At 29.2% G+C, this 25,009-nt stretch overlaps 1 pseudogene across 1 annotated transcript in view; it reads left to right on the forward strand.

Moving 5' to 3' along the window:
• Positions 1-3,994: 3,994 nt before the first annotated feature.
• Positions 3,995-25,009, forward strand: part of LOC148935365 (G protein-coupled receptor Mth-like) — a 29,848-nt pseudogene continuing 8,833 nt past the window's right edge. The window contains exon 1 of the transcript XR_016140343.1: positions 3,995-4,022. The product of XR_016140343.1 is annotated as a G protein-coupled receptor Mth-like (transcript). The remainder of the gene's footprint in view (positions 4,023-25,009) is intronic.

The raw sequence follows: 25,009 nt of genomic DNA on the forward strand, positions 1-25,009 counted from the left end.
GGAAGTATCGCGAGAAACTCCTTACCTTTGGTGAAATTGATTTAGATCCGCAAAAGTCGAAGAATTTTCTCGTCGAGTTTTCAACATTTTTATGACATCATTTTCCTAATCATCTAATTAATGGTAATATTATATCAATATTTAATTTAGTATTTACTACTCAATAATATAAAATCTATTCTCAGATGTAATAAACAGGAAAAAAGAACAAGAAATTAAATATAACAAATTAGGAACAGAAAATTATGTGATCAATAAAAAAACAAGTATTCTTAGTAAAACAAATATTCTTACAAGGGAAGTATCGGAAGTATCCCCCCCCCCCCGATTTTAATGAGCTTCGAGTATGTTAAAATATGGACAAAAATAAGAGACATATATTTTTTTTTATCTGCGTTCTCGAATGTTAAGGGGGTAAAACCACCCTTGAAAAAAATCGGTTTTTTTTTCCTGAGTAAATATCGTCCAAATCGTTAAAGATATCAAGAAAAGTTTTAAAAAAAGTTTTGCAACTGCAAGTACTTTATCTTATCATAATTTTTTAAAAATGTTATATTTTTGAGTCCTCCCACCCCCTCCCCTTAATTTAAAAAAATTTTTTAATTTTTATAAGGACACAAATTCAAGAGCATTTTATGTTAAATACAACGGTATATAAAACGATATATAAAGTTATTTTCCGAAATCGCATTTTTGGGAAATGAGCGAGAAATACCTCTACATACGCGTTCCATACGTATTTATCTCATATCGCGTTGAATGCACGGGACAAAGGTGAATATGATGCAGTTCGTCAGTACTGTATCAATGCAACAATAATTATTGAAATAAGAGCTTTTTAATATTTGTTTTATACTTTTCAAATACTTTTTGTTATAATAATAATAATCATCAGAGCAAAATTGCATCAGACAGCTTATATAAATTAACAAGAGGAAAGAGAGACCAATGAACAAGTGAAAATGAAGTAACGTGATAAAAACAAATTCGAATAAACAATATTTATTGTAAAAATAACATTAATAATTAGCAGAGTTCAATAAATTTGATATTATCCATTTCGGCTTTGCAGAGCCTTCTTCAGCAATTTTTCTTAACAAAAGCGATAAAAAATGAAGGGGAATTGTAAGTGCATAAAAACTTGTTCGATGAAATTATAGAATGCACATTTAGATTCAAGCGCAAATAGATAAAAGATTATAAAAATGTGAAAAATATAATAATTATAAGAGTGAAATTAAGAGTTAATAGTCAGATGCATAAGTTTTTATGCATTTAAAATTTCCCTTCGTTTTTTATCATTTTTGTTTGTCAGCAAGAAAAATTGCTGAAGAAGGCCCCGTGAAGCCAAAACGTACAATATCAAATTTATATTGGAAGGTGACACTGTTAATTATTGTTTTTACAATAAATATTGTTTACTCGAATTTGTTTTTGTCACGTCATTTCATTTTCGCTCGTTCATTGGCCTCTCTTTTCTTTTATTAATAATCATAAGCATAATCATAATCTTAATAATGATAGTGAATTTATTAAGCAATATTCAAATATTTTTGATGATATCAAAGAATATATGTAGTATCGTGGACAATTAAAAACAAGTTACAAATAAAGAAATGATTATTTTTATAAAATATCGTTCATTTAATTTTGGTCGTATGGCAGTTATTGCAGTGCTTACGGTAACTATTGCAATGTTATAAATATATTTTATTGATCAACATTTATATTTCATAATATCTTATTATCGCAACTCTACGCAAGAAATAGATTTGTGAAGATATAGTTTTATTTGCATATATTGTTTACATAAGCATCGGGTGAATTTTTGATAAAAAAATTTCGAAACCTTTGTTTCACTCCTTCAATTCTTTTTGAATTTGTCTTATTACTTCTTCAAAATTCAACTGCTTTTTTTTATATATTTTACCGCGATATTATCGTTACATTTTTTTACATTATATGCGTAATTTTCTTCATCGTCAGTAAGTTCTATTTTTTCTGCATGTGATATATCAATTTTATGTTAATTAATAAATAACTATAATTTCAACTTAAAGAATTTATAATAAAAAATGTATGAAAATATAAACAGCAATAAAAACTTTCATAACTTTTTTTTTAAGTACATATTCATTTATGAAGCTCGTATCTCTCACTTGTATCAATTGATAATACTTTAGAGAATGAAATTAATTATAAAACTGCAAATTCGCTGATTTGCATTCTTTTATACTAATGTTCATGTAAACAATGCTCATGTAAATAATATATGCAAATAAAGCTACGCCTTAGCAAATATATTTCTTGCGTAGCGTTGCGATAATAAAACATTACGACACAAAACATAAATGTTGATCAATAAAATATATTCATAACATTGCAATAGTTACCGTAAACATTGCGATAGCTGCCGTACGACCAAAATTAAATAAACCATATTTTATAAAATGAAATAAGTCATATTTTACAATCATTTCTTTACTTGTAATTTGTTTCTAAATATCCAAATTCTAAATATCCAGTGCTTCGTACGTTTTCTAATACCTCATCAAAAATATTTGATTTCCGTTTAACAAAACCTGCTATCATTATTATTACTATTATTACTATTCTCATTATTATTATAAAAAAGCTCTTATTTCAATAATTATTGTTACACTGATACAGTACTGACGAATTGCATCATATTCATCTTTCCCGCGCATTCAACGCGGTATGAAATGAATACGTATGGAACGCGTATGTAGAGGTATTTCTTGCTCATTTCCTAAAAATGCGATTTTGGAAAATAACTTTATTATATACTGTTGTATTCAGCATAAAATGCTCTTGATTTCATATCCTTATAAAAATTTAAAAATTTTTTGAAATTAGGGGAGAGGGTGGGAGGCTCAAAAATATAACATTTTTAAAAAATTCTAATAAGTCGTTGTAAAGTACTTGCAGCCGCAAAACTTTTGTTTAAAATTTTTTTTGATATCTTTAATGGTTTGGACAATATTTACTCAGGAAAAAAAAATCGATTTTTTTCAAGGGGTGATTTCACCCCCTTAACGTTCGAGAACGCAGATAAAAAAAAATATGTCTATTATTTTTGTCCATATTTACATACAACATATTCGAAGCTCATTAAAATCGAGGGGGGAGGAGGGACACTTCCGATACTTCCCTTGTTAGTATTCTTTTGTATTGAAGCATGAATTTTATATATTGAAATTTAATTTTTTATTGCTGATATTTTATTTTTGATTTCTTGTTCCTCATTCTAATAAATATGCAGTATAATGTTCTCTTCTTTGATTTTCCTATAATTTTGTAAATTGTGTATTGTATATTTTCATACGAATATATTCTGAAAAGGAAAAGCATCACTCAAATCCCGTTTTTTCTTTTTAATTTCAAAGTGTTTTTGATATTTGAACTTTAATCCACATAAAAAGAACGAAAAAAGTACAAATTTTGAATCATAAACTATTCTCTGCTACAATTTGTTATATAAGAAAATAAATTTTGTATTTTTATTAAAGCAGAGAATATACACACATGCATAAATTATCATTTCCTTATTTATCAACATCAAAAAATTTTGAAAGTAAAAAATCAGAAGCGATGATTTTTCTTCTCAGAATATTGTACGTATGAAAATACAAATTTACAAAATTACAGAAAAATAGGAGCGTTATAATTATCCTTATTTCTCTTGCATTGTGTTTAGGTGTCCTAAATTACGTTCTGCATGCGTCATATTACATTTATTATCATTAAGTAGCAAATTATAAATATTTAATATTGATAGTAATGCTACTTTTATGTGTATAGCACACCACATTGTATTGATTACATCTTGAAATGAGTCTTATTTCGAATAAAAACTTAATATGATATGGAGGACACGATTGTCCGTCTTTATCACTCTTGCGTTTAGCACAGAAGAGAACCACAAAATCGTGCACATTATCTACGCAAATAAGCTTGCAAGTAAAACGTGGGCATGACCATTCTCAGCCCTAACAGCACACGTACGTTCTGAGAAGATCGCAATACGTATATTGCGATCATCTCAGAATATTCTCATACGTACTGCGATCGACTAAGTATTTCTAAGTACGTTCCTATGTCCGGGATAACACCTTCCATGGAATTTCGCCGCGAATATTCGCAACGAATGATGACAATATTAGGAAAGGATGAAAACGAAGTTTTCAGTAGATTATAGTTGTGTTCCGATTGATTGCTAGTACTGAAAATCTATAATCTACGTGACACCCCTTACGGAAAATAAGTGAAAAAAATGAAAAAATTAAAAAAAAATACTCTTGTAGATAATTTAATTACATATATAAAGCCATGAATATATTATGTTTAATCAGAACCATTTTTCTTATGAAAATTGTTTATAAATTGTTATGTATATTTTGTTTACTTGTTTATGAATTTGTTACTAATTGTATTGTTACTAATTGTATTAAATATGCAAAATATTTTTCTTATTTATATATTATAGTTAATTAATTAATTAAAGAAAAATAGTAATTAATAACGTTATTTCATTATTTATTTATTAAAAATGGCTTAAAGATAACGATTAAATGACGATATATTTATGACGATAATATTTCGTGACAAATGTTATGTCTATAAAATATACGCGCGCGATAGAAAGGAGTACATATCATTTATCTCTGAATATAATTTAACAATATACGCGTGCGATGAAAAAGCATATGTATCACTGCGTAAATCTTGAAAATATTTTCTTTCACGCGCGAAAGAAAACCGAATGATACTGTCAGTGATGTTCTAGCGTGGATCTCAGTACGTTACAGATAATCACAGTACAAGCAGTACGAAAATGGGATGATTCGCAATGGGATGATATGTCGCATGTTGTTAGGGAGGCTTCTCTCTGCTTTGAAGTAAATTGCTGCATGACCGATTGGAGAGATTTCCCCGTTTTAAAGCGATGCTGGACTAACGGGCGAACTCCGACGAAAACGTTCACACATATGCACATCTAAACATACATAGATACATTTATGTATACATACATACACTCATACATAAAGGCACGCATACATATTCATAAAATTTTTAGGCAAAGTATTCTCTTATATAGCTCCTAGATGCATTTTTAAAAGCATAGTATTGTTCTTTTTTGTAATTCCGACCGGGATGAGTATTATTTATATGTTCAAAGTCTAAACTTTTGTATACAGCAAAATGTTACAAATTAATCTGAAAAATCGATAACAAAACTGTAATTTTCTAACTTTTTTTCCTTTTTTATATGAAGTATACAGACCGGATGCGTTATTGTCTATATTTCAATTCTGGAAAAGGATTTTTAATTCTGTATAATCAATAAAAAGATGACATTGTCTAAAAATAATCAGTACATGCACGCACGCACGCACGCACGCACGCACGCACGCACGCACGCACGCACGCACGCACGCACGCACGCACGCACGCACGCACGCACGCACGCACGCACGCACGCACAAACACAATACATTTATTTCTTGTTTCTCTTTAATCTTTAACTAAATTGAATATTTTATTATTTCTTTTTTATCATTCACTCGTTCATTTCCTTGTAATCGATTATGTGATATTATTCTTTACATTCATTAATTTATGACTTTCCAAATTTTTAAGTAAAATAATTAAAGCCCCTTCCGAATAATAGTTTTATCAATAGACAGCCTACAATTTAGCTGCATTCTTGAATAAGATCATCGCCAAATCGATTCCGATGGGTAAAAGTTATATAAAGAACAGTTTTGAATTGTTTAAAAAATTATCGAATATCAGGATTGAAGATAAATTTTCATTAATATCGTTAGACGTGTCTTTATTTACCAATATTCCGATTGATTTGGCGATTGAATGCTTAGCTAACAGATGGGTTTTTATCTCTAAGGATTGTAAAATACCAAAAGATGAATTTTTGGGTGCTGTACGGTTAATTTTAGACTCTACCTTTTTTATTTTTGATGATCTGATTTATAGACAGAACTTCGGGACTCATGGGTTCGCCACTTTCTCCGATTGTAGCTGATATGGTAATGCAAGATTTAGAGAAATGGAGTGCTTGAGACATTTGATTTTAATATATCTTTTTTCTATAGATATACGGATATTTTAATGGCAGTACCAGATGATCACGTCCATGACATTGCGGGGAAGTTTAATTCAATATACTTGAGATTACAATTTACTTCGGAAATTGGTGGTAGCCAGATTAATTTTTTAGATACGTCTCTTTTCATTAAAAATAATACTATTATATTCGATTGGTATCACAAACCAACATTCTTGGATAGATACTTGAATTTTATCTTATATCTCAACATCTCATCTCACAGAAGAGCGGTACGATCATCGGTATAATAAACAGCATTTTTTATTTTTCACATCCACAATTTCACGGGAAGAATTTTGACTTCGTGATTAAAACGCTCTTACAAAATGATTATTCTTTGGATTTTATTTTTAAAACAATTAACAATAGAATAAAATTTTTAATTTATAATTGTAAGAAAAAACACAATAACGACGACACAACATACATTGTTAATAACAAAACCTTGTGATTTACTATACCTTATGTGAAAGATGTCACTGAAAAATTTAAAAATATATTAAAAGATGCAGAAACCAAATTAGCCATCAATAAATTAAACAATTTTATTAAGGTACAGAAAGATCCTCTTCCACTTTCGGATAAAAAAATGTTATTTACAAGCTACAGTGCACTGATTGCGATGCATTTTACGTGGGTCAGACCAATAGACAATTGAAAACGAGAATCAATGAACATCGAAGTCACATAAGGTGGAATACCTCTACACATTCAGTTATTATTGACCACAGGGTACACACAGGACACGATTGGGCTAAAAGTTCTGGATGTGGAGAAAAATTGCAACAAACGATTAATTCTAGAAATGCTACACATCACACTACAAAAAAACGGTATCAATTTGCAAACAGACACAGATTTTCTTAGCCATATGTACACCTCCGTCATAAATAATATGTAAGCGTGTGACTGTATTCACTCCATAACAATTTTTGACTTTTTCCTCGTTATTTATCTTTTTACATTTTAATAATTGACTCGAAACAGTTAAGATGCGTTTACTTCTTTTCTTTTTTACTAAACGACTATTATCTTATATCACTGTTAAAAAATTTTTTTTTTATTTAATTGTGACCATGCTATTGCAATATATTATTGCAATATTTATTTTCTTCTGTATATAAGTTATTGTCATAATCGGCGATATTATCGAGGTGAGTCTCCAACAGTTCCTATTTCTTCTTATTTTTAGACATATTAAAAAATTTTATTTTGTGAATATATCATAAACGGTTCAAATGATATTGATTATACAGTGTTTTCTACATCAGCTGTGAAACTGTTTGAACAGAGGCCCTCGAGATATTGCACCATTGCGTTTATCGATGCGAAGAAGTCATGAATTAATACGGCCTCAAATCATTCTTATCACGTATATATATATATATATATATATATATATATATATATATATATATATATATATATATCTATTGAAGATAATCCGAAAATAGATCGAAACATCTGGAATGTAAGAAGAACCTTAAATATAGATAGGATTTAACGGATAATTATTTGTGTGCGTAATCATTTACTGCGCTTGATTCCCATTGCCTTTATTATCATTTTTATTTGTTTATCCAATTAAAGGAATCCTTCTTTTTTAATCTTATTGTAAGGTAATTTTTTAGTAATTTTTTAATAATTTTTTTTATATTTTTTTTTATTTTTTAAAAATATTTTTTTTTATAAGAAAAAAATAATTAATACAATATTCAGTTAAAGAAGATTTAAGAGTGTCCCATCTTTAGTTAAAGATTAAAGAGAAACAAAAAATAAATATATAAGATTACAAGATTATAAAATAATAGCACGTATTTATGTGATATTTAATTTATGTGATATTTATAATTGCTGTTATTCAAATCTTATTGATATTTTTTATTGATATTATTGTATATAGATGTGTAGTAATGAACTCGGACGAATTATAAATTTACTTTATTTTAATTATAAATTCATTTCTTATTTGTTTATTCGTTACGTTTGTTTAACAATAACATCAATTATTTTAGAATAAATATTATTATCTTTTAAAAAAAATAAAAAATAATGCCAAGTTTACGCGCCCCTTTTCTTATTTATGTAAAAGAAAGAATTTTATATGAAAATTTCCATCTACAAAAATCTTTTTAATAATAAATTTTATATTGGTACAAAATATGTGATATCAAGAATTGGCTCCAACTTCTAATTTAATAAAATAAAAAGGACTTTAAATACATTTTATTTTGTAATTCATTTTTATTTGAAAAATCGTTTCATTATTTCTACAAGAAACATGATATAAAAAATGGCCCAAACTTTTAATCCTATAAAGTAGAAAAGAAATTTTGCAAAAGTTGGAAAATGATGTTATCAATCCAAAATTAATGTCAGTTTGTAGTTGTCAAAAAAATTTTATTGAATTATTGTACTTGTTTATATAAAAATAAAATATAAAAGAAAATCTGATGTGTAAGAAAAAAAAAACGACGTACAAAAAGTTGGCGAGTCATCCGAGTCGCATTAAAACTACTTTTAATAATAACATTGAATTATGACAGACAAATAGTTTTAATATTTATTAATAAATTTTTTATATTTTACATTTAAATTTTTATTAATATTAATTTATATTAATAAATTAATTAATATTAATTATATATTAATAAATTAATTAATAAACTCTTTTTAATATTATATGTTCACATATAATGTTAAAGAAAATTATATAAAAAATTTTATTTATAAATATTTTTAGAAGTAATATTTTAGAAGTAATATTTTAGAAGTAATATTTACATGATTAATGTAAAAAGATAAACAGTAAGAGCGCAATATAATACAGTAAGTGTGTATGTACATGTTTTAATAATCCGGGCGTGCCAAATTTTTGCACGTCATTTTTTTTTACACAGATTTTTTTTACTCAGATTCTCTTTTATATTTTATATTTTTTTATCTTTTTTAAAAGGTAATTTTGTTAGGATATCATTCTTTTTTTTAGTAACTAATAATATCTATTATTTAACATATTTGAAACATTTTTATACATTTTTATATATATTAAAAAAAAACATACAATCAGTAATTATCTTTTAATAATCTTTTGTAAAAAAAAATATGTACACATTTTTGGCTCCTCTAGGCCATTTTTTCTTGTTAATTTGCGCATCATTAATGTCTATCTATTAGACGTTTTATCTCTACATGTACTTGTATAATATAATGACCATCTTCAATAGATGATAAAAAATGGCATTCATTACCTCATAAAATTGTCCTTCTGATATTATAGTTGTTGGTACTGCACGTAAATTAAATCGATCTATTTTTATTAATTTACCATTTTATTCTAAAAATAATTTTAAATGAAAATAATTTTAAATGATATTTCGTGTCAATGTTAATTTATTTTTAAATATTGTATCTTTCCTTATACAATTTTTATATAGGTCATGAGAATGATACTTCGAAAAATGTTTAATAAGATCGTAATTATTTTTCTTTAAATTAGTAATGAAATAAGTATTATCATTAGTAATAACAATTGTATTATCACAAGTTTTGCACCGTAGAACGTATTTGATGCTTATCTAGATTTCTTATAATTATATTTTTCACAGATAGCTATGAGAAATTCAGATCTCTTACACAGCTGGAAAAATTACCTCCTAAACCTTATCAAACTACAAATGTATTCAAATCAGATATTTCGTTTTCATATCGAGTCATTAATATACCTAAAACATTTAATTTAATTATAGCAGTTTCTTTATTAAAATTTTGTTTTATCCAACATTTAATAATCTTAATTAGAAAACTTCCCAGTACTACCTTCACAGTTAATATATAATCATAATACTGATTTATCTAATTTAAGTGCTAATAACTCTATCAAATACTCTCTTTTGATCTGTGTTTAATTTTCTTATTATTTCAGAAACATCATCTTCTTTAATTTTAGCTCCAAGATCGTCCTGACTTAAAGTCCTGACTTTACCCGCTTCTATATTTTGCACACCTATTTCTGAATCATCTTGAGATGCATCCTGTTGTTTTGTAACTCTTTATCTAGATATTTCTGAATTAACTTTTGCAGTTTCAAATTTGTTTTGCAGTTTGTTGATTTTTCAAATATTGAATATAATGATTTCGTTTGGTCTTAAACGTATAAAATTTTCTGATATTAAATAATAATTCTTAAAAATTTATTTTCATAACATTACATATTTTATTAAATGGAATAACGAATTAATATCACTATGATTTATATATATATATATATATATATATATATATTTACTTAAATGTATTAATGGTATTATTATCTACAATCATGATTTACAAGATATGTGTATATATATATATATATATATATATATATATATATATATATATATATACCATTAATACATATCATTACGTACCATTAATACATTTAAGTAAATATATTTATATAATTGGGTACATTTTGACATAAATTCATTTTAGTCAACATTTTCTTACAATTTAATATAAAATTATTTATTTTGGTGGACCGACTTGACTATTTCTTCAATGTATTATATTACAATATTATTTACTATTATATGTGACACATGTTATATTTTCACATTATATTTTCTATTTTATTAATCAATATATACAATTTCACATGAAGGACATCTGTCAAAGACATATCAAATAAAAAAAATGGGCGCTGCAAGAGCTGTCATATGTTCATTAGCACCTCTTGCGACAGAAAAAAGAAAAATCGATGACCAGAATGTTTCTTAAAATTTACCAATTTGAACTTTGCGTCACGATATCTTAGTTTGTAGAACACGAAGAAAAAAATAAAAACATTTTTCTTATATAATTTGATACTCAGCTATTGATTAAGCGTAGTTAAAACTTAATCGATGTAGTCGCTGAGAAAATGTAGATCGAGTACATCCCGGGGTCTCGCCGCCGTTCTACGCGAACTTCGCTGTGCGTGAACTTGGCGAGACACCACCCGTGTCTCTTGATACACAACGCGGTATTATAGTGACGTTACGCACACAATCATTTGTTTAATATCAGTGAGCACGTAAAATGCGCGCTTACTAACACTGTCGACGCGGACAAGTTTCCGTTTAATTGCAATCTATAAGTGGTTAGTTTTAACTTATATCTCAAAAATTACTGTTTGGAATGAAAAATAACAAATACATTAATAACTTATTTTTTCGAAAACTTTCTTGTTATGATATTTTGATTCACGAATTCCGGACGCCCATATATCAGGAGACAGTGTCCCGGGTGTCAAGTCAACCGAGAACACTGTGTGACTACGCGAGAGTCGGCGAGATACGAGCATCCTCGGATCCCAAATAAGAAGGGAGGGTGTGCGTCACGGCGGGGCCCGACCACGAACCAGTCGTGAAAACTCGTAATTATTTTGCGAAAAAATACCACCTCAGCCAGGAATCGAACCTGGATCTCCTGCTTACCGGGCAGGCATCTTATCCTTTCGACTACCGAGGCATGTGATGATATTTATCGCAAATAACGTGTTTAGAATAACACGTCAACAATACAATGATACACATATATATATATATATATATATATTACAATATACATATATACATGTATTCTTTCGAATCCCCACGACCGGTACTCCAGAGAGATGATGGTCCTATTCTCTCGATGGATGCAGGTCGGACTGCAGCGGCGACACCCTCCAACGCCATTGGCAAATATACAAATAATCCTTCTGGAGCACGACAGGAGAGATTGCATCAAGCATGGCTCGAGCCCCCGAAATTCTCGGATCTCAATGACAGGCAGGACCACGCGAATCATTGTCGCGTAGTGTACACTGTCCGTCAATGATTTGCTCGATTCTACAGTGGCCCTGACTTATCGGCCTGATTTATCCGCAGAGTTGATAAGATCTAATGATAAATACGTGCGCATTGAAACGGACACATTAGATCTAGAAAAATAAGAAAAATAATAAATACCTATAATTCTTTTTATTTGTTCCATCTTTCTTCTCTCTTTCTCTAATTTAAAAAGAAATGCATAAATATTTTATCGTTATATTTTCATCGTTATATTATTCGTTCGTACCGATTTTTATATCTATACATACATATATTTCATAACATATTGTACTTCGAATCATAAATGATGCTAAGTAATTGGTCGAGTATTCTTCTCAATTACTTGCAATCATAATTTATGCACTTATGAATGTTTCTAAATTACTACTAATATATCCCTTTTGATAAGCGCATATTTATCATTATTAATCTTATCTATCCAGCGGATCATTAGATAAAGGATCATTGTAGGATCCAGTAAATCATTGGCGAGCAGAGTACAATATGTCTTGTGAAAAATTGGGAAATGTAGCTCTAATTACAGTCTCTGCTCCTTATGTCACGATTCAGATTGATTGATTATTAATAAAAGATTTCTTATCAAGTTTAAGATTCCGCAGTGTCCGCAATGATATGTACGCATAACGAGAGTAAGAAAGTAGAAAACAAAAGAGTGAGCGAGATAGTATGCTTGCTCTTTTTTCGCATGTCCGATTGGTGGTCAACGATGTTGAGTTTCGCAGCGAATTTGACAGTTCGTGATAATTTGTTTCGGAGTGTAAGTGATTTATGTTTATATTATATTCATATTGTGTCTATTATATATGTCACAAGTAAGTTCTAATAAGAAGCAATATAAATAGTGTCATTTTATATTTCTTATGTATCTCCAATTATCAAAGCTACAAGTGTTTAGATACTATAGTTGTGCAATTCTTGATATTATATACCTTGATATTGATACCTTCTTAAATAATTTTAAAAACATCATATACTAATATTTGTCTGTGCTAAGAATATATATCTATATCTATATCTATCTTTATAATTTATTCCTATCTGTAAAGACATATTCACAAGACATATTTTTTATATTTTTTTTTCAAATATCGTTATTATCTACATATATTTATATTGTAAACTTAACTAAAATAAAATAAAAATAAATTTTATATTGTTTAAATTTAATATCATATTTGTTATTTATTCTTTAATCTTTAATATTATATGCGAATTACACATTTAAACATTTATGCGAATCATACATTAAATTCTCATAGATTTAAAATATAATGTATAAATATTTAGATTTAATGCATTATAGTGCTTATATCTTAATACTAGTAAATATTAGATATACAAATAAATTTCATTCAAACAACAATTTAGTTCAATTTAAAATCCTTTTATAACTTTTTATAAAATAAAATTTTATATTCTCCTTTTAATTATTTTCTTTTTTCTATTACACCATAATTATTATCTACTTTGAGCATACCTTTCTTACAACATTCGACATAAAATATAATCGACAAAGAAAAATATTACTATCATAAAAACTAGCAGTATATACAGACAAAAAATGCAGGTATGTATGTCGAATATGTGATAAAATAATGTTATATCCCATTATATTTTAATTTATTAATTAAACTTGTATTTTTAAAATAATCAGGAGACACGGTAGTGTCTCGGATGTCAAGTCAACCGAGAACATAATATTTTATATGCTCGAAAAAAATATTAATTCTATAAAATATAACAAAATTAAACATAACAAAATTAAAACGATCAAATCATATAATGTCTACATAAATTTATGTTATAATCTATATAAATTTATCTACATAAATTTATGTATTATAATCTGTTATTTTGCAGATAGATAAGAAACAATATAAATACTGTCATTTTGATATTGTCCTTTTACATATGCGTTTGTGCTTTTTTTCAGAAATCAAAACTAAAAGTGTTTAGGTATTATGGTTTGTACAGATTGTTGTGCAACTCTTGACCATATTATGATATATTTGTTTAAACAATATATCAAAAAGAGAAATTTAATATCTATTCATAAAACTGAATTATCTTTTTAATGAAATTATATTAATAAAAGTATAAAAAAATATATTGCACTTGTACTAAAATTACATGTATCATACATTTTCAGGATATTCAGAAAAAAATTGTAAAACAACATCCTGAAATTCAAATTTTAAATTAAGGAAAAATATTAAACATTAAAAAAAGCATAAACATATATATACGTAACAGTATAATACAATAAAAAATATAATTCAAAATGAACAGCATTCAAAATGACAGTACTCATATTGCTTAGAATTTACCTACAAGATAATAAATTATGTCATACAAACATCACTTACACTCCGAAATGAATTATCAGCAATTGTCAAATTCGCCGTGAAACTCAACGATATCGTCGACCGCCAATCGGACGTGTAGAAAAAGAGAAAATATGTTATCTCGCTTGTTTTTTCATTCTCTATCCTATTTACTCTCTTAAGTTGTGCTTATTATAGAAAAAAATGTTAAGTATAAAAGTGTCAAGATACGCTTTTCGAACATAGAAAGATGGTTAATATTACAAAATGTCTGATATCACTATAAAATTACTTTTTTACAAAAAGGTAAAAAAAGGATATCAAGAATAGTAAGATTTATCTAAATCGCATTTATTTAAGTATTCAAGATCATAAAAAAATAGAAATAAAATCTAAGTACATATCTTTGCACTTAAGAGTTTTCCTATTTAAATCTAAATGTTATATCAAAATTTTATTAAATTCAAGTAGTATCTAATACACAACCCTAATATGTATATCATTTATATAAAGGATTTGATATAAAAAATGTGACGCCAAATTATAGTTTTATTACTTTGAAAGTTAAATGTACAGTTGCTTTTAAAAAATATAAATCAATCAATGATTCGTATCTTTGTATTCCCATTAAAATCTTCTTATTCTAAAACCCAAGTGATAGCTTTAATTCTTTTTCAAAATTATGATATCATAATTATTATTATATTATTGTTATTTTATTCAATTATTATCTAGTTCACCCTTCTCCTCAATCATCGGATTTAAATCCGATTTATCATCAGTTGGATCGTAACATTCGAACAATACGCATAAGAACAATAACGGAATTGAAAGAAACGTTATCAGAAGAATGGGGACGTATTATAAAAAAATATTTAAACAAAATTATATCTAATATGTCCAAATGTTTATAGGAAATCATAAAACAACCTACAAAATATTAATACTTCAATAATATTGTTAAAAAATGTATATATTTATGTATTTGCTTATTGTCCGAATATTTTTACGATGTTAAATTTTGACATTATTTAGTTTATCACTTATTATATAAAAAACTTTGTGCGTTAAGGCTCGTTGGTTGTCTTTCTGCAGCCATATTGAATTATGACGTCAGAAGCGAGAAATGGTATGTAAAAAATTTCTTGTGTTGTATAGCTTTATCTTGTATTTTTCCCTTAAAAACATGATATTTTCATATTCTTAAAACTTAAAAAATACCAGAAAGTAAGATAGCTGTCCAAGAAATCACATAAAAGTGTAAAATAATTCTTGGAATAATGATCACTGCTCAACTATCAGAAACAATTAGATCTAGTGATCTGGTAATTTTTGATAGTTAAGCAGTGTATCATTGTTTCAAGAATTATTTTACTTTTACGAGATTTTTTGGACAGATATCTTACTTTCTGCTTCTTAAAGTGATGGGAATTACCGATACATTATAATGTACCAAAGAACTTTTTATTGGCTTGACAGATTGCAAAATTCTTTCAGGCAATTAAAATACGCACAAAAAGAATATGCGGGACAATCGATTTAACAAGTAAATAAAAAAAAAAATTAAAAAATTCACGTAATTTTAGCTCGTACAGCTGTTACATTAAATCTTCATTTCCTTAATACAAAAATTCTATAGTACATATATATAAAATGAATACGTTCCGCACTTCGGACTAGATGAATAAACAATATTATATTTTTGGATTTATGATTGAAAAAAAGTTAGCTTAGAAAAAGCTTAGAAAAAAAAGTTTGAGACTTGAATAGATTGTGTATGATTTTACGTATATATATGCTTGGCGCAGATATAAAATAATAAGTAGAGCAATAATTGTAGTTGACAGATCTTGCAATAGAAGTGCGAAATATATCATTTTGTACATGCAAAGCTGCAAAATTTTTATATTCGTCGAAATAAGACATCGTGTCTTTGCCTTGCGTAACGTATAAGGCAAATGTACAAATTGTAAATCTATTAGAAGTTAGCCCCCCACTTTTAGAAATAACTTATTTTGAGAGTTGTGCTGAATTGTGCTAGGTTTGTGCTACATTGTGCTCGAATTTTAAAACCGTAATGTGAAAAATGTCATAAAAAATGAAAAAAAACGACATTTTAGGCTAGCCTCCCACTTTGCGATTTTTTTAATTTTCTCGATTGTGCTAGGTTGTGCTAGGTTGTGCTAACATTGTGCCAAAATATTATCTTTAAAAAATAATAACAATAGAAGTTATGATAAAAAATAGATTTGGGAAAAAAAATATATAAATGACATTTATTCTTATATCAGTCATCTAAAGAGTATGCAAATGCATATCTAATATATATTCACTTAGCACAAATCGGCACAATCGTCGGTTTCGTCAGCAGAACGATGAAGGGCACTTTACTCTTGAGCGCGGCCCTTCGCGCACGCATTTTTTGTTAAAAACTCGGGTTTGTAATTATTGGATATTCATAATACTGCATACCTGAGTTGTGCTAGCCTAGCACAAGTTGGCACAACCATAACTTTCGTCAGCACAACGATATAAAGGGCACTTTACTCTTGAACGCGGCCCTTCGCGCACGCATTTTTTGTTAAAAACTCGGATTTGTAATTATTGGATATTCATAATACTGCATATCTGAGTTGTGCTAGCCTAGCACAAGTTGGCACAACCGTCGATTTCGTCAGTACAACGATATGAAGGGTACTTTACTCTTGATCGCGGCCCTTCGCGCACGCATTTTTTGTTAAAAACTCGAGTTTGTAATTATTGGATATTCATAATACTGCATACCTGAGTTGTGCTAGCCTAGCACAAGTTGGCACAACCATAACACAGCATAGCACCATAGCACAACTCAGATATGCAAGAGTAAAGTGCCCTTTATATCGTTGTGCTGACGAAAGTTATGGTTGTGCTAACTTGTGCTAGGCTAGCACAACTCAGATATGCAGTATTATGAATATCCAATAATTACAAACCCGAGTTTTTAACAAAAAATGCGTGCGCGAAGGGCCGCGATCAAGAGTAAAGTACCCTTCATATCGTTGTGCTGACGAAACCGACGGTTGTGCCAACTTGTGCTAGGCTATCACAACTCAGATATGCAGTATTATGAACATCCAATAATTACAAATCCGAATTTTTAACAAAAAATGCGTGCGCGAAGGGTCGCGCTCAAGAGTAAAGTGCCCTTCATATCGTTCTGCTGACGAAACCGACGATTGTACCGATTTGTGTTAAGCGAATATATATTAGATATGCATTTGCATTCTCTTTAGATGACTGATATAAGAATAAATGTCATTTATATATTTTTTTTCCCAAATCTATTTTTTATCATAACTTCTATTGTTATTATTTTTTAAAGATAATATTTTGGCACAATGTTAGCACAACCTAGCACAACCTAGCACAATCGAGAAAATTAAAAAAATCGCAAAGTGGGAGGCTAGCCTAAAATGTCGTTTTTTTTTCATTTTTTATGACATTTTTCACATTATGGTTTTAAAATTCGAGCACAATGTAGCACAAACCTAGCACAATTCAGCACAACTCTCAAAAGTTATTTCGGTAGTCGAAAGAATAAGATGCCTGCCCGGTAAGCAGGAGATTCAGGTTCGATTCCTGGCTGAGGTGGTATTTTTTCGCAAAATAATTACGAGTTTTCACGACTGGTTCGTGGTCGGGCCCCGCCGTGACGCACACCCTCCCTTCTTATTCGGGGGCTCGAGCCATGCTTGATGCAATCTCTCCTGTCGTGCTCCAGGAGGATTATTTGTATATTTGCCAATGGCGTTGGAGAGTGTCGCCGCTGCAGTCCGACCTGCATCCATCGAGAGAATAGGACCATCATCTCTCTGGAGTACCGGTCGTGGGGATTCGAAAGAATATATGTATATGTGTATATTGTAATATATATATATATATATATATATATATATATATATATATATATCATTGTATTGTTGACGTGTTATTCTAAACACGTTATTTGCGATAAATATTATCACATGCCTCGGTAGTCGAAAGGATAAGATGCCTACCCGGTAAGCAGGAGATCCAGGTTCGATTCCTGGCTGAGGTGGTATTTTTTCGCAAAATAATTACGAGTTTTCACGACTGGTTCGTGGTCGGGCCCCGCCGTGACGCACACGCGACCCTCTCTTCTTATATAAGTTATTTCTAAAAGTGGGGGGCTAACTTTTAATAGGTAAATTGTAACTTAGAAAAGAAATTTTCGCAAATATATCTATCGTACATTTTGTCAACTATTTCAATCATGTATACAATAGAAATATCAGAATCGAAATGATGATCGAAGTTCTATGTTGGTAGAGTGGTAACGTATGAGACTTATCGTGCGAAAAGCTCGATTCCCAGTCACTCTCCGCTAGGAGATTATGCTATCCACTCATACTTCCTTTTTTTTATCTTTCTTACAACATAAAATATACAACTGATATCTGAATAATTTAATTAAAATAAAAAATTTTTAATAACATTTTATTTTGCAAATAAAATGTTGTATTAAAAATTTTTTATTCTAATTAAATTTGTCAGACATTAGTCGTATATTTTATGTTGTAAGAAAGATAAAAAAAAGAAGATATGAGCAAATAGCATATCTCCTAATGGAAAGTGGCTGGGGATCAAACTCCAGCTTATAAACATATAAAAAATCTTATATATTGCACTCTATCAACGTAGAACTTCGTTGGTCATCGTTTCGATTCTGATATTTTTATTGTATACATGATTGATTGTATACATAGTTAACAAAACATGCAACAGCATATTTGCGAAAAGGACTATACTTTATTGTATTATTACACAACAATTTATTACATAATTTATTCTCTTTTTTACTGTCGCACATCAAATTTATTTCCGATAAATTTATTTCTCGAAGTCGGTATAATATAGGACCGATGCGAAGCACCCCTCTCCCCCCCCCACACACCAAGCGAGGCACGTACATGTGCGCTCGACGCTCAGCACGTTGGCTGGCCGAAGAGAATACAAAGCATCCTACTCTCTCGCACCGATGCTCTGTGAGTAAAGAATAGGAATATCGTTATATTCTCTCGCGCTCTCGACGCGTATGAGAAGGAAATAGAAATATTATCGTACTCTTTCGCGCTCCATGCACCGGTCATCGAACGTCTTCGACGTTATCTAGTCACCGCTCGTTATTGTTGATATATATAGTAAAAAGTAATATATATAGTAAAAAAATATATATAAATATATATAAAAATATATATAAATTAAAAAGAGTAAGCAGTGAAAGATATCTATTAGATTCGGAAAAAATTAACGGAGACCGACTGGATTTGAACTCGGGATCCCTCGTCTACCAATCCGACACTTAGTCTGCACGACCACGACGGCTCCTCTCTGTTAGTGTTTATATTCCGAATCTCTTTCATGACCGCTTACGGTCGTCTAATTCTTACAGTTCGGCCATTCTGGTATTACATTCGTCCCGAATGTACCGAGTCTTCCTCTATCGGATTTTTATCCGAAACTTGGAGCTTCTGCTCCCGACTTTCGATCACTTTCTTGAACGACCGACACGACTCCTTTGGAGTACTACTCCACGACTTTTTTCCCGTTCATTTCTCTTGAACGACCGACAACGACTTTGGAGTACTACCCCCGACTTTTTCCGTTCACTCCTGAACGATCGACTTGTCAGGTAACATAGGCTGAATCTTCTCTGAGGTAACATAGGCTGAATCCCACTTCTGAGATTGAAAGATATCTATTAGATTCGGAAAAAATTAACGGAGACCGACTGGATTTGAACTCGGGATCCCTCGTCTACCAATCCGACACTTAGTCTGCACGACCACGACGGCTCTTCTCTGTTAGTGTTTATATTCCGAATCTCTTTCATGACCGCTTACGGTCGTCTAATTCTTACAGCAGTATGAAAATAATGTAGGAAAAAATTAAAAAATTGTTATAGCTTTACTTGTCATACTCATAATGACCTGTTATATAATTTTATAAAATTATAATAACTAAAGAGTCTAATAAGTGAGTGAGAATAAGTACGAAATTATTTTCTTATTACACTCTTATTGTATATATTCCGACTCTTAGAAATAGAAAATTTATATTTCAGATAATTAATTATAAATTTAACAAGTTGCGCATATTTTTGCTTATATCAAACAAAAAGGAGAAAGAAAGAAGAAATAATATAATTTGATTATTTCATTTATCGTTCAATAAATGTTTTGTCGAATTTGTAAGTAATTACTCAAACTGTGAATTTCTTGAAGACTTTCGAAACATACATTTATACTGAAAAAATAATTTCATAGACATTCTTATTTATTACACATTTATTATAATTTTTATACATAAAATTATATACAATTACATATAACGATTTTCGTTTCTTTTCATGCATTGTTAATGTCTGTTTATTTTTTTTAATTCTTTCGCTATACTACATTAGCAATAATGAACGATAATCAAAAGACGCTGGACCATTGCACGGTGCATACTGCGCGAAAGAATACGATAATATTCTATTTCTTTCTCATACGCGTCGCGAGCGCGAGAGAGTACAATATTCCCATTCTCTACTCACGGCGCTTCGGTGCGAGAGAGTAGGATGATATTTCTATTCTCTTCGGCCAACCCACGTTGCCAAGCGCCGAATGCACATGTACGTGTCTCGTCTTTTGTGTGCCTCACACACGTGAACCCGTCGCGATATGGTCAAAACAATTAGAATCGAGACAGAGCGTGACACGAAGTTATGTGCTCGGAAGAAAGCGCTCTTTTCATAACTATTTTATCCATAATTATATTCTTATAATTAGTGTCATGGTGAAAAGTGTTTCGTCAATGTCAGAAGCGTCTATTTGGACGGTACTGATAAAAATTATAATCAGAAGCGTCTGTTCTGACGGTACTTGCAAAATAAATGCCAGAAGCGTCAGTTCTGACAGTACTGGTTATTATAAAAAATTATCTGTAAACAATCAGAAAGACAAAAAAAAATTATTAATTGCATTCTCATAAGAATAAAGAAGTCCATTCGATATTATAATACTATAGTATGATTCGAATAATAAAAATCAGAAGCGTCTATTTGGACGGTACTGATAAAAACTATAATCAGAAGCATCTGTTCTAACGGTATTTGCAAAACGAATGCCAGAAGCGTCAGTTCTGACAGTTGGTAGCGCGCGCGCGCGCGCGCGCGCACACACACACACACACACACACACACACACACACACACACACACACACACACACACACACACACACACACACACACACACACACACACACACATACATACACACACATCTTCTAAATTACATATATAAATCTAATATGTAGTGTAGTGGAATATGCAATGTTATCGCAAAATCTAATAAAATTATATACATATTTGTACTAGATATCGTAGACAACTAGTCAATAGCAATAGTACATAGTACAAATAGTCATGTCTTTTTATAGCAAAGAATCGCTTCACTACGTATATGCAATATATACATGTTCTCTTTGAGAAAAATATATGTAGTGTTCTTCGTATCCTGGTCTATAAAGATGTTGGACATAGCGAACGTCGTGAAGAATGACTACTGCATTGACAATACATGTATACAATATATACATGTGTTTTCATTTATTTAGTAAAATGATAAGGTAAAAATTAATATGAGTAAACGGAATTAGTCATGTCGATAATATAGACTTTTTAAATTGTCGATAATATTGACTTTTTAAATTGTCGATCGTTACCGACATTTCTTTAATTCCGTTTAGATGGCATTAACGGACGGCCGTCGGAGTTCGTCCTTCGCTTTAGGATCCCTTTAAGAATACGAAAATATCATGTTTTTAAGGGAAAAGTATAAGATAAAGCTATACGATGCAAGAAACTTTTTACATGTCATTTCTCGCCTCTGATGTCACACAACCCATGTCGCGCCGCAAGAGAACCGAGCCTTAAATAAATAAAGTTTATGTTTCTATTAACTACAAGAAATATTTTAATATATTAAGAAACAATTAATTCAATAACATTATTATAAACAAATATAAAACAATCTCACAAACACTGTGATGTCCGAATATTAATGCGAGCCATAGTAAGTGTAATATATATGTTTTAAGTTTGATGAAAACGAAATAGAAAATTTTACTGCGTTCTAGTGCCACAATAAAGAAAAAGCTTCATATATTGTCATAAAGAATAAAAAAATTAATGAAATTGGAAGTTGCCTTTCTTTCAGTAATTGTTAGTTATGTTAGATAATTTTCAAACCACGATGTAAATAGAATGAATAATAAATATTATGTGATAATGATAATATATCTTACGATAAATAATATCAGCCAGTAATTTTGCTGGAAGTCATAATAAAAAAATAATAGGAAGAAATGTACACAATATCATTCTAAAGGACAATATCGTTTAATAATGCATGGATTATGTATAATGTAATCATTTTCTTATATAAAGGAAATATATATAAAGGAAAAATATGTATTATATATTATGAATAAAAATAAAGAAAAGAAATATGTTCTAAAGAAGCACATAAAAGATATCACAAATATATTTAATTTCTTACGAAAGTAATTCTCAGTTCGATTACATTGTGGATTGCGTACGAATCGCAGTACTAAGAGCGCGTTTACATTTTTCGCACGCGATATACGAACGCGGAAAGATAATTGTATTAATAGTAACATTACCCTGGATGGGTAAAGGGTGATGTTGTAAAATCGATCGCTTGAAAGTGTCCTTAATATAGAGACAATATCTTAATCGCGCGGATGAAAATTGCGCAAGCAATTATTTAATTCCACTTCCAGAAAGATGAAACAATTGATACATAAAAAAAGGAGTCATATATTATCATTTTGCAATTGTTAGAAGAGGTGATCGTCAAGTGCGAATAAGCAAATTGATTAATGAACTTACTTGTATTGTGATACGTTACATAGAATTTTATCTGTAAATTTTCTACAGATAAATGAGAAATAAACAAAAATAAGGAAAGAAATTATACATAAAGATTTAACTTAAAGAAGTCATAAATTTTAAATATCTGATTTCTTTATAAAAGAAATAGAAATAAGAGAGATTGCCAAAAACTTAATAATATGATATTATATAATTATATGATATCAAATGCAATATAATCCAAATTATATAATCTGTTTTGTACGAATATAATCTGTTTAATTTACATGGAAGTTCTATTCAAATTCAAATACTGGCAAACGTAGTTTAAGACAACACATGAAATGTAAGACTCAAAACACGAAACAAAAAGTAAATGGTGTGTGCAAGTGAATATTAATTTAATTGTAATAAGACTAGCACAACAATAAGTTTTCATATGCATCGATTTAAGTGTGTACTTCAAGGAATTGGTTTAAATATATAATTTAAGATAATCTATGCAGAAAGCAAAGTCTGTTCTGAAAAAGAGAAAAGGGTAGCGACAATAAATTCATAAATTAGTATAGAACCATATTTTTACAAAAACTAAAATAAAATATATATAGAATAGGAAAAAGAAGATGCAAGCATAAAATAAAAACTAGAGCGTGATTTTGGTAATTGAAAGATAAAGAAAATATATAACCAGGAAATATTATAGTAATTTAGACATCGAGCAATATCCAATATAGAAGAGGGATAACAGTTAGGAAAAATTATTTGCATTGGGTAAAAAAGTAATTGCATTTTTATATGATTATGTCCACAATGTACAGGCTCGTTTTGTTCAGGTTAATGTTATTTTCGATGAGAGTATCATCGGAATTGCACCTGGCGAAATCTTGTCCTCTAGGCGAAGTTTTATCACGATATTTCATTGTGGAATGCATTTTGGAGCCAATAAATGCGACGGAGCTTTACATTCACTATTGGAATACTGCCGCGACATTTCCAAGGAATTCCTCAGTGCGACGAACCCAAAAATTGTGTGATAACGTCATTCGATGCTTTCGATTCCAACATTATTTTGGAGGTAAATTGTGAGTAATAATTGAATTAATCCTCTACTCTAATCTTTAAGGAGAACTGCATATTTGATGATTGATACTTAACTAGGTAGAAATCAAATATCTTCAATAAAGAAGTTAGAAAAAAATATTTTCTTTAATTTTTAATAAGGTGTATAATTAAAATTCACGATAAAACGCATAATAAAAAATAGAATTAAATGACACTTTTTGTTGTTGTTTATTTTGCGAGTTACATTTTGATTTTTCTTGTTCTTATTATTATATTGAAAAATTGTGTGATATTTTGATATATGGTGAAGTAGAATTTAAATTTTTTTAATAAAAAATAAAAAGAAACACATTTAAAAAATTTATAATAAGACTAAATTTATAATAAGACTAAATTTACTTAACTTTAACTTAGACTAAATTTATAATAAGATAGAAAGACAGAAAATATTTTTTATAATTAGAGTAATTTCAACAGTTCTTAACCCAAGAATAATCACTTGGAATATTTTCTACACCCCAGCGTCGAAAAAATGAAACTTACATTACAGCTATTTAACCATAGCTAACTTCTTTTTCCATTTGTTTATTATTTTCTTGATTTCTTCTCATTTTTTTCAAAAAATGTTGATTAAACCTATATTTATAATGTCTTTAGATATTAATAAATTATAGACA

Source organism: Pogonomyrmex barbatus, unplaced genomic scaffold (genome assembly GCF_055798465.1).
Source record: "Pogonomyrmex barbatus isolate J1 unplaced genomic scaffold, ASM5579846v1 scaffold5, whole genome shotgun sequence".
Taxonomy (NCBI): Eukaryota; Metazoa; Arthropoda; class Insecta; order Hymenoptera; family Formicidae; genus Pogonomyrmex; species Pogonomyrmex barbatus.